This window comes from Coffea arabica, chromosome 7e (assembly GCF_036785885.1).
Source record: "Coffea arabica cultivar ET-39 chromosome 7e, Coffea Arabica ET-39 HiFi, whole genome shotgun sequence".
NCBI classification, from domain to species: domain Eukaryota; kingdom Viridiplantae; phylum Streptophyta; class Magnoliopsida; order Gentianales; family Rubiaceae; genus Coffea; species Coffea arabica.
Genome location: NC_092323.1, coordinates 23,712,227 through 23,721,606, shown reverse-complemented (window position 1 = coordinate 23,721,606; position 9,380 = coordinate 23,712,227). Strand labels below are relative to the sequence as shown.

Sequence of the window (9,380 nt, the reverse complement as noted above, 5' to 3'; positions counted from 1 at the left end):
TAATGAAGGGCAAGGTCGTCCATTGGATCTTCTAGGGTTTGAGTCATGTAAGGCTATATATAGCCTAGGTTTTCATTCATTAGACGGTTTTCAGATTTTATAAAACATATGTGAGTTTATTCACTCTCTCTTGTCTCAAGAGAATTTCCTTTGAATACTTGAGAATTAATCTCAAGTTGTTCAACGAACTTATCAATCAAGTAGTCTCCTTGATTGTGGCGTTCTTCTATCTATACTTTTGGTTCACTAAAGTGGCTAGTCGTGGGTTAAGGAATCTCCTTAGTTCGTGGCTCGTGATTCTAGAAGGGTCAAAGTTCCGCAAAACATCCCAACTTGGTGTTCGTCTAGATCCGTCTCACATCACTTTCTCCTTGCAGACATTTTCTCATACGGGATGAGAGGTCTGGTAGAACCATCTTGGATGCTGCCCGCATTTTTACCCTCCCTCCGTGATCTTAGCTCGTTGACTATGGAGCTCCATCCTTCAGATGACTGCCTCAGGCAGTGTTTATGGCGAGTAATCCCCTTAGCTATCTGTAAGATCCAAGCAAAATAAATCACGCATGAAGAGTGATAAAAATTGAGTAACAGATCCGTAAAAAATCAACCTTGACTCTGCAATGACAAGATAATCTTTAATCAACTCTTACTAAGAAGCGCATTAAATTCAAAAAGTGCTTTTTCAATGTCTTTTTCAATATGAGAAATGGTAGAGATTCTTGCTCGTATACAGGTCACAAAGTTCCATAGACTTGTATTACTAGTTCCATCCATTTTCAATGCATTTTTTCCATTTGGGAGGTCTAACTAATCTCTTTTTCTTTTCATTTTTTTGAGGTACTAGGTTCCAGTATATTTATGTTTATATTCATGTAGATTGATAATTATGTTGAGTAATTCCAACTATAAAATGCACATTCTATTTGAAACTCTATTCATAAACAATTGAAATATAAAAAAGGAAAACAAAAAATCATTGTTCAATCAACTTAATTTACATATCGTATATGTTGTTTAAGTTCTAAAATGATATTTAATTGAGTATACAATTACCAATATAAGTAAAAAAATGATGAAACCCATAATCATTCAAGTGTCCACATGAGTAGACGTACAAATGTACCCATTTCCATTCTCGTATTTTAGACTACAAGTCAAAAAAAAGGACAATGTTACGGATTTGCCAAGAACATTATATTTATTGCTAAGAAAAGCATAAATTTATAGACTTGAGGGGGATGGTGGGCCCTCTCCCCAAGTTCCGTCAAGCTCCCTCATATCTAGTAGGTTAATTTACTCACTCACAAACAAGAACCCAAATCCAGATTTTCTATGGAAAATGGCCTAACAGAAGAGAGAGCAGAAACTGATGCCTTCCTAGGAACCTCATTATCCCATTTGAGTTGCTTTGCTTTCTGAACCAGAAGAAGTAACACATATCTTGAGTCCTATCCATAAAAAACGTGACCATCCTCTTATTCATCTTGTGCCTGATTACAAGTCGACCTCATGATTTGCAGCACATTAAGACAATTTCAGCTTCAAGCCAAACTACTGAAGCAGAATGAGCAAGCACTGATAGACTTGCAAAAACAAAAATATAAAACCAACCAAAAAGAATTGGAAAAGATTTCTTATCAAATTTTAATGAATTGATGATGCCACCAGGAAGGGGGCTTTTTTAACACAATGTGGATTCACTGACCTCCACCTATCTAGTAACTGATAAACAGAATCATTCGCTTCTTATCCTGCATGTAAGAGTCAAGAAGCTTCAAGCAAGCCATGATATTTTAAGATGTCTTCATTTACTAAATGGAAACAAGACGTCAAATTCCTGCTGGTGAGGCTTTTTTCGATTATACTTCCCACATGAGATGCAAGCACCTGAGGGTCAATTATATGAAACTGGCATCTTTAGGAAGAAGGGAGGAGGAAGGGCCAAAGGAAACGTTTGTTTGACTCTTTATGAAAGAAAAGATTCATCCTAAAACTGCTTTTATAATTGGAGAAACTTGCTTGGATGGTTGACAGTTGTCTCACCAAAATAAGGACTTTGCTTCTTCGTTTTCAATTCTGGGTATTTAACTTTTTAAATTCATTGGCTCATTTCTATTTAGTTAGTAAAATCAAGATATGGATAAAGAGGAAGCTTCACTGTTTGCTAAGAGATTGTATAACTGGTATGAATACATTACCTGTTGCCTCCACTACAAGTGCAGCCACAGACCAATCTTGACTTGAAGGATATCCATAGTATGTGATTCTGCCAGAAAACTAAACTCAGACGTGCTTCATATGTGACATAATTACGTTGAACTGCAACAAATTTGTTTTACATTTCCTTTATGAAATTGTAGACCTACCTGCATATTTCTTGTCCCCTGATGCAAATTTTTGTATTAACATTGTGCATACTGGCCTTTCTGACTGCAAGATGAAACATACAAAGTAGCAAGAATATGATGAAGGAACAAGACAAAAGAATAAGAAATGAAACAGGCATACCTTCTTGGCAGTTCCTTGCTTCAGGGATAAAAACAAAACCTGTGAAACACAAAAATCGCTGAGGAAGAATGCAAGAAAAACTTCTTTCAGCTTATCATGGTTTATAAATATCAAGGAACAAAAAGAAAAGTTAAAAAAAAAATATAAAAACACTATGATAAAAGTTACCTTTAATCATTTATGCTTTAAACAGTAGTGGTCTCAAAGAATGACAAACCGGGATCCACCCGGCAGTAGCAATGTGTAATTCAAAAGGATGAATGCATTGGCTTGTTATGCATTTAGTTCAGCTGTGCAGACAAATCGATCTAAATGACTTCAATCCGGGATCCACCCGGCAGCAGCAATGTGTAATTCAAAAGGATGAATGCATTGGCTTGTTATGCATTTAGTTCAGCTGTGCAGACAAATCGATCTAAATGACTTCAATCATCATGATTTGATGTTGGATCCGCTTTCATCAGGAAATCTTTTGCCAAGTATCCAACAAAATCCATGCCAAACCAAGATATTGATCTGAAAATTTCCTTCTAAGAGGAAGGAAAGGACGCATTCTTAAGCAATTTATTAGTCCAACCAATCATTGAGACGATTTACCCACTCCGGTGCAAGAGTTAAAAATTACCAGGTGTGCTACTTTCAGAAATTCAAGTTTTGGCAGGGACAGAATAATCAGCAGATGCTCAAAGACCCACACTAAGCTGGATGTGAGTATCTTTAGGACAATAATAAGGCACATTACCCAAGTATTCCATATTAATGTCCAAATCAATAGAGTTTTCTTCAAGTTTGATTTTGTTTGTTAATTCTCTCAATAACTGGCACATTTCTCTGCACTGGGGGTATGAATGATCTTCAGCATTCAAAGAATGCACTTCATTACTTTCCATCCAACTCCAACCTGGTACCTTTTCTACTCGTCTCTCCCTCGTGAGTTTCTTAACAGTAGCTATCTCGTCCCACTTCTCAAAATGTCCATACATATCAGAGAGAAGAATATAAGTACAATGCTCTTTGGGCTCTAATTCCAGTAGATGACTTGCCACTTCAATTGCTTGCCATCTCAATGTCACCACATTTCCTACAGGCACCTAGTAGAGTTTTCCACATCATTGCATCAGGCTGAAAAGGCATCTCTTTGACCAGCTCTTTTGCTTCCTCTATACGCCCAGCCCTCCCAAGCAGGTCAATGGCACACAAGCATAGTGTTCCATTAGTGGTGGAATACCATATGTCGATTCCATTGATTTTAGAAATTTTTTACCTTCCTCTACTAAGCCACTATGGCTGCATGCAGTTAGAACTGCATCCAAGCTTATATGATCCAGTTTTACATTTTTCTTTATCATTTGAAAGAAGAGGTCAAGTGCAACTTTACCTGGCCCATGTTGAGCATATGCAAACATAATTGAGTTCCATGTGATTAAACTGTCTCCAGGTGACTCAGTAAAGGACTTCCAGGCATCCTCAAGACTCCCACTTTTAGAGTACATAAATATCAAAGCAATAGTTACATAGTCATCTTTCTCAAAGCCTGATTTTATTGTGAACACATGAATTTGCTTAACCAATTGCAAAGTTGTCAAATCTGAGCAAAATCTAAGAGTGGCAGAAAAAGTGTAGTGATCAATCTCCAGGTTGTGGTAGGGCATATTCTGAAAAGTTTTCAATGAATTTTTGCTGAACCTTTCTCTGATAGGCCTGTCAAAATTGAATTCCATGAAACAGTCTTTTAACTCAGTACAGTCAAATACTTTTATTGCATCTTCCATTCCTCTGTTATTTGATTTCAAATACATGGCAATTAATGAACTAGATACAGCTGTTACTCTCTTTCTAGCCCTCTTTTTATTACCAACGCATGCAATGATTTCCCTTTAGCCTGTTCTGCATCTCCAGAACAAGCACTTATCATACAAGTATAAGTATATAGATCTGAATCCAACCCCAGCAGTTCCATTTCCAAGAAGAGCTTAAATGCAAGCTCTATGCGATCATGTTGTAAATAAGCTGCTAGCGTGGAATTCCACGTGACTAGATCCCGGTAGCCACTAGCACTACTGAAAACTCTTTTTGCATCTTTGTCAGACCCACATCATGAATAAGAAGTAATCCTAGCATTTAGCACGGTATTTTGAATCCACAACCCCAGTTTTAAAACTTTGGCATGGATCTGCATTGTTAGTTCGTAATATTCACTGTCATCAAGCAATGTCAGAACTAGAGCGAATGTCCCATCCTCAAGCCCCACACCTTCATTATCCATCCATTTCAGCAACTAAAAACAGTTTTCATGGTCACCTATTTCTGCATAACCAGCAATCAAAGCCTTCCAGGACCACGAATTGCGTTCTGGCATGTATTGAAACACCCTATCTGCATCTTCAACTCTACCACACTTTGCACACACGTCTTTTTTATTTTTTTTTGGTAATAAAAGGGACCTTTGCACACATGTCTGCAAGAGCACTCCCACAATAAACATTCCCTCCGTATCCCCACTTAACAACATCTGAATGCAGTTGCTGTCCAAAGAATATCCCACCATTTGTCGCCACACCCTTGAGTATGTTCCCAAATGCATACACATCAACCCCAACCCCATTAAGCTTCATATGCTTAAAAAAGTCCCAAGCATTAAAGAATTCTCTGGAATTCACATAGCCAGCGATCATTGTGTTCCAAGAAACAGTGTCTCTCTCAGGCATTTCATCAAACAGCTTGACAGCAATGTCCAGACGTCCGCAATTTATGTAACCATTCATGATGTTATTGGCTGTGGACACATTACCAACAACTCCAGCTTTGATAGCATGACAATGGGTTGCTACAACTTTAGATAAATTGGCCACTGAGCTTTCAACCAGTGGCTGCAGTGCCACTGAAAAAGAAATTTTCAAGGATAACCAGACATGAAACTACATCCAAGATGCCCGTTATGCTTGAAAAGAATAAAGTTCACTTTTTTGGATCAATCACAAGAAGTCCCTAAGGTTTGATTTATTTTGTACTTTACCCGCTAATTTTTTATTTTCTAACTTTATCTGCTCTGTCGATCCACCTTAACAAATGAATAGTTAAAATATTGTAGTTGACAAAAATACCCCTTTTTTAATTGTTAAATTTAGGGTTAAATGCAAAAAACCGCCCACAAACTATATACCCAGTTGCAGTTTATCCTCTAAATTATAATAATAGGCATTTTGCCCCATTGAATGATATGTTTGGACAATGCTACCCCTACTATCTTAAACCCTTTTTTTTTTTTTCTCTATTAGCTTTTTTCATTTTTTTCCTTTTATTTTCTTTTTGTTCTCCTTCTCTCTTGGAACTAACCAACATCTCTCTCCGATGTGAAAAGACTTACATCAAAAATTTTAATATTTTTTAAACTGCTTTTTTAATTTATTTATTTGTTAAATTCATTCTTAATAATTTGTCATAAACTCTTTGTTATTACAAAATATATGTAGCTTATATTGTAAAATGTATTAATCTAGTAATTCAACAATTTAAGTACCTATAAACTAATTAAGAGTTCACAGTTACTCAACTACTTATAACAAAAGTAACATAGTATATATCACATAAAAAAGAAAAGTTAACAATTGTTATTTGTAGTGAAATAAAAAATAAGAATAAACAACAATAGTAGTTCATCTTTTTTGTTATTGATACTACTAATAATTGATTAATCAATTTCTCTATTTTGTTATTATATATTTGAAAAGTTCAATTTCTTAAATGACATTGACTTCACCATTTGGAAAAAAAAATCTTGTATTCCATAGATTTTTTTTTATAAAATATTGACATACGAAATTAAGAAATAAACAAATTTTGACTAATCTAGTCTAATTATTCAAACAACGTTTAAAGAAAAATAAGAAAGAATTTAAAAAGAAAATGGTAGGGAAAAAAGAAAAATAATAATGCTTAAAATAAAAGGGGTAGATTTGTCCAAACACATCATTCAAGGGGGAAAAATGCCTATTATTATAGTTTAGAGGGTAAACTGCAACTCAGTATATAGTTTGTAGTGATTTTTTGCATTTAACCCTTAAATTTATTATGAATGTTGCACTTTTCATATCCTATAAAGAAACAACTTTAGAAATTCTCTAATATGTTTTAAGCATTCATCACATTAAAAAAAATCTCTCCTACATCCGCAACATTGGCAACTAAAATAGGAAAAAAATGTCCCCAAGTTTTTCCAAATTTATTTCCTTGCTCTTCTTCTAGATGTTATTCATCACGCCATATGGAAGAACCAATCCAAGAAACTTGTGGATGTCATGAAATAGCACCTTTAAAAAGATCTTGGACACGAAAAAATTCTAAAAGTATATATCTTGGATATTCAAATTACAAGGTTTGATTTTTACGATAGACTAATTATTTTTTTTGTACTTTTTGGAAGAATAATTTGAAATACGAACATTTCTTTTATCTAGAATCGTTATCCATGTGATTACTTCAAATGGACAAGTCTGGAACTTTGTGCAAAGGAAAAGAAATATGTGCTATGTTTGACTCAAACATGTCAGCATTTATGTTTGTTCATTAATTTTTTAGAGATAGCATTGTCCTTTTATTGTCAACTATCAGCATCATTACTAAATACCTGCTTTGACTACCAGTTAAGGGGATCAAGTGAGAAAAATTAAACCTTAGCAAGTAAACTGCAAAAATACACAAAATCTTAGGGGGTGGTTTCTTGTGATTAACCCCAATTTTATAATCTTTTCTTCTTGGTCTGATAACATCTAGAAAGATGAAAATAGCTCTAGATTCTCCCCTGATTTTAGCATAATTAGCACACATAACAATAACAGGGTAGTTTTTTGAATCTTATTTTAGCATTGTTGTTAAACTCAGATTGGATAGTGACTTGGAAGTTTCAGAAATATTGAAATTAAGTTCTTGGTTATATTCGGCCAATCATACAAAATGTTCCAAAAATATTACATTTGTAATCAAATATACACCTAATAATTATTTATAAAAATGTAAATTTATGATTAAAATATGTCCATTTTCCAAAACTACTTGAAAAACTAAATTAAACAAATTAATGCAAGTTGGAATTAATGATGCTAAATTGATGAGATGATAAGGATCAAACATCTTGATTTAGAGATCATTCAATAAAGTTAGTGATTTTAGTATTTACACTAATTGTGTGGCGTTTTCATACTCCTATTAATAAATGAGAGTGTTATAATTTATGTAACTCAAATTATTCTTGGGAAAAACAAGAGGAAAAAAGTTTGAAAATCGGGCTAACTAGCAAATCAGGTCACTAGTTTAGCCGGTTTTGATCGATTTTTTACCAAAGTGATTTTGTACTACAAACCAGTTTGAAAAAAAAAATGATTCACGATCAGACCGATCAAATCGATCAGTCCGGTTTGGATCTAACAACACTGTAATTTAGAGGAAACCTGCTCCAAAAATTGGATGATATCATAACTCGAGACCCCTAACAAAATATCTATTCTCTAACGTTAATGTTTCTACTGTTCCACACATTTTAGACACTGTTTTTAAAATAGTTTTTTGGATGGAGAACTAGTGAAGATAATGGAACACTTTCTTGTAATTAAGTAGGTACAATGGAACAATTACTAAACCCGACTGGATTGGAAACTAGTGAAAGAAAGCTGACTAACGCTTTCAAGGTGATTAGATAAAGCTTTTTTAAAAGATACAATGGGACATTGTTATTAAACCCAGTTGGATGAGGAACCGGTGAAGATAGTGTGGGTCGACTAGGGTCACCGAATTTACTTGTTGAGTTATAAGATGTTTTGGGCTAATTACTCGAAATATTGATCAAAAAAGAAAAATCGGACATGTATTGATCTGACAATGAGCTTGTCTAAAACTATTGCTACCAGGCTGACACAACCCGCAGCAAAAGCGGAATATATATTTTTTTAAAAGGCAGCACTTAAAAATTTTTTAAAAAAAATTGACTACAGCCCAGCCGCCAGTGGTGTCAGTGTTGCCGGCCTTTAGACAGCCCGGCAGCATCTGGAAAAAGTTAAAAAAGCAGCCAGTCAATTTTAAGTGCAACCAGTAAGTTAACTACCGGAGTTCTACAATGCAAGAAACTAATTTTTCAGGGGAAAAAAAATACAAGTAAGCTGAAGAGTTACCTGCTTTCCCCATTCCAATGCATGGTCAACCAAGTATGAGTACTCCAAATCTTCAAAGCATTTCTGCAATGAAGATAGTGGCTCATTGAAGTAAACTGGAAGGCAGACTCCAGACAGATCCTTTCCAATATTATCTTTGATTATTGACCATAACCCAACTGGCTTTTCTTTCTCCTTAGGTTCTAGCAAATTATTCCGTCTTCTGACATATGGATATTCAATTGCCTTAATTTCTATGTCAACTTCCCTCGGACGATCAGAAAAGAATGAGCCGTTTTCATTTGTAAAAGAGCTACACACATTTTCTGTATTCTCTCTGCTTCGATAAGAAGCACTTCTCAAAGAATCAGCAGGCATAAAACCATTCGTGTCAAAATACATGCCTGCTTCATCGGTTTTAATATCTCCTCCATCTCAGCTTTCATTATCGGCATCAGAGTCACTTGCACTCCCCTCCGACAAGATGGAATAAAAATCTGCAAAGTCTCCAAAGATGATGATATGTTTTTCAACACAGATAATTCTACTTTTGAGACTTAAAAGAAGGAGCTGCAAAGTGGTACAAATTTATCATTCAATGGAGACTTCCTACAAAAATTTCAATGATACAATTGTGAGTTGAAAAAAAAAAGCCATGGGTTGTACAAGTGTTAACTTTTTTCCATATAATGCCCTGGCAGCACTGGCACTACTGGCACTACTGTCAGT

At 34.9% G+C, this 9,380-nt stretch overlaps 1 pseudogene; it reads right to left on the bottom strand.

Annotated features, from left to right (window-relative positions):
- Positions 1-360: 360 nt before the first annotated feature.
- Positions 361-9,053, bottom strand: LOC113700751 (putative pentatricopeptide repeat-containing protein At3g25970; annotated as a pseudogene).
- Between the last annotated feature and the right edge of the window lie 327 nt (positions 9,054-9,380).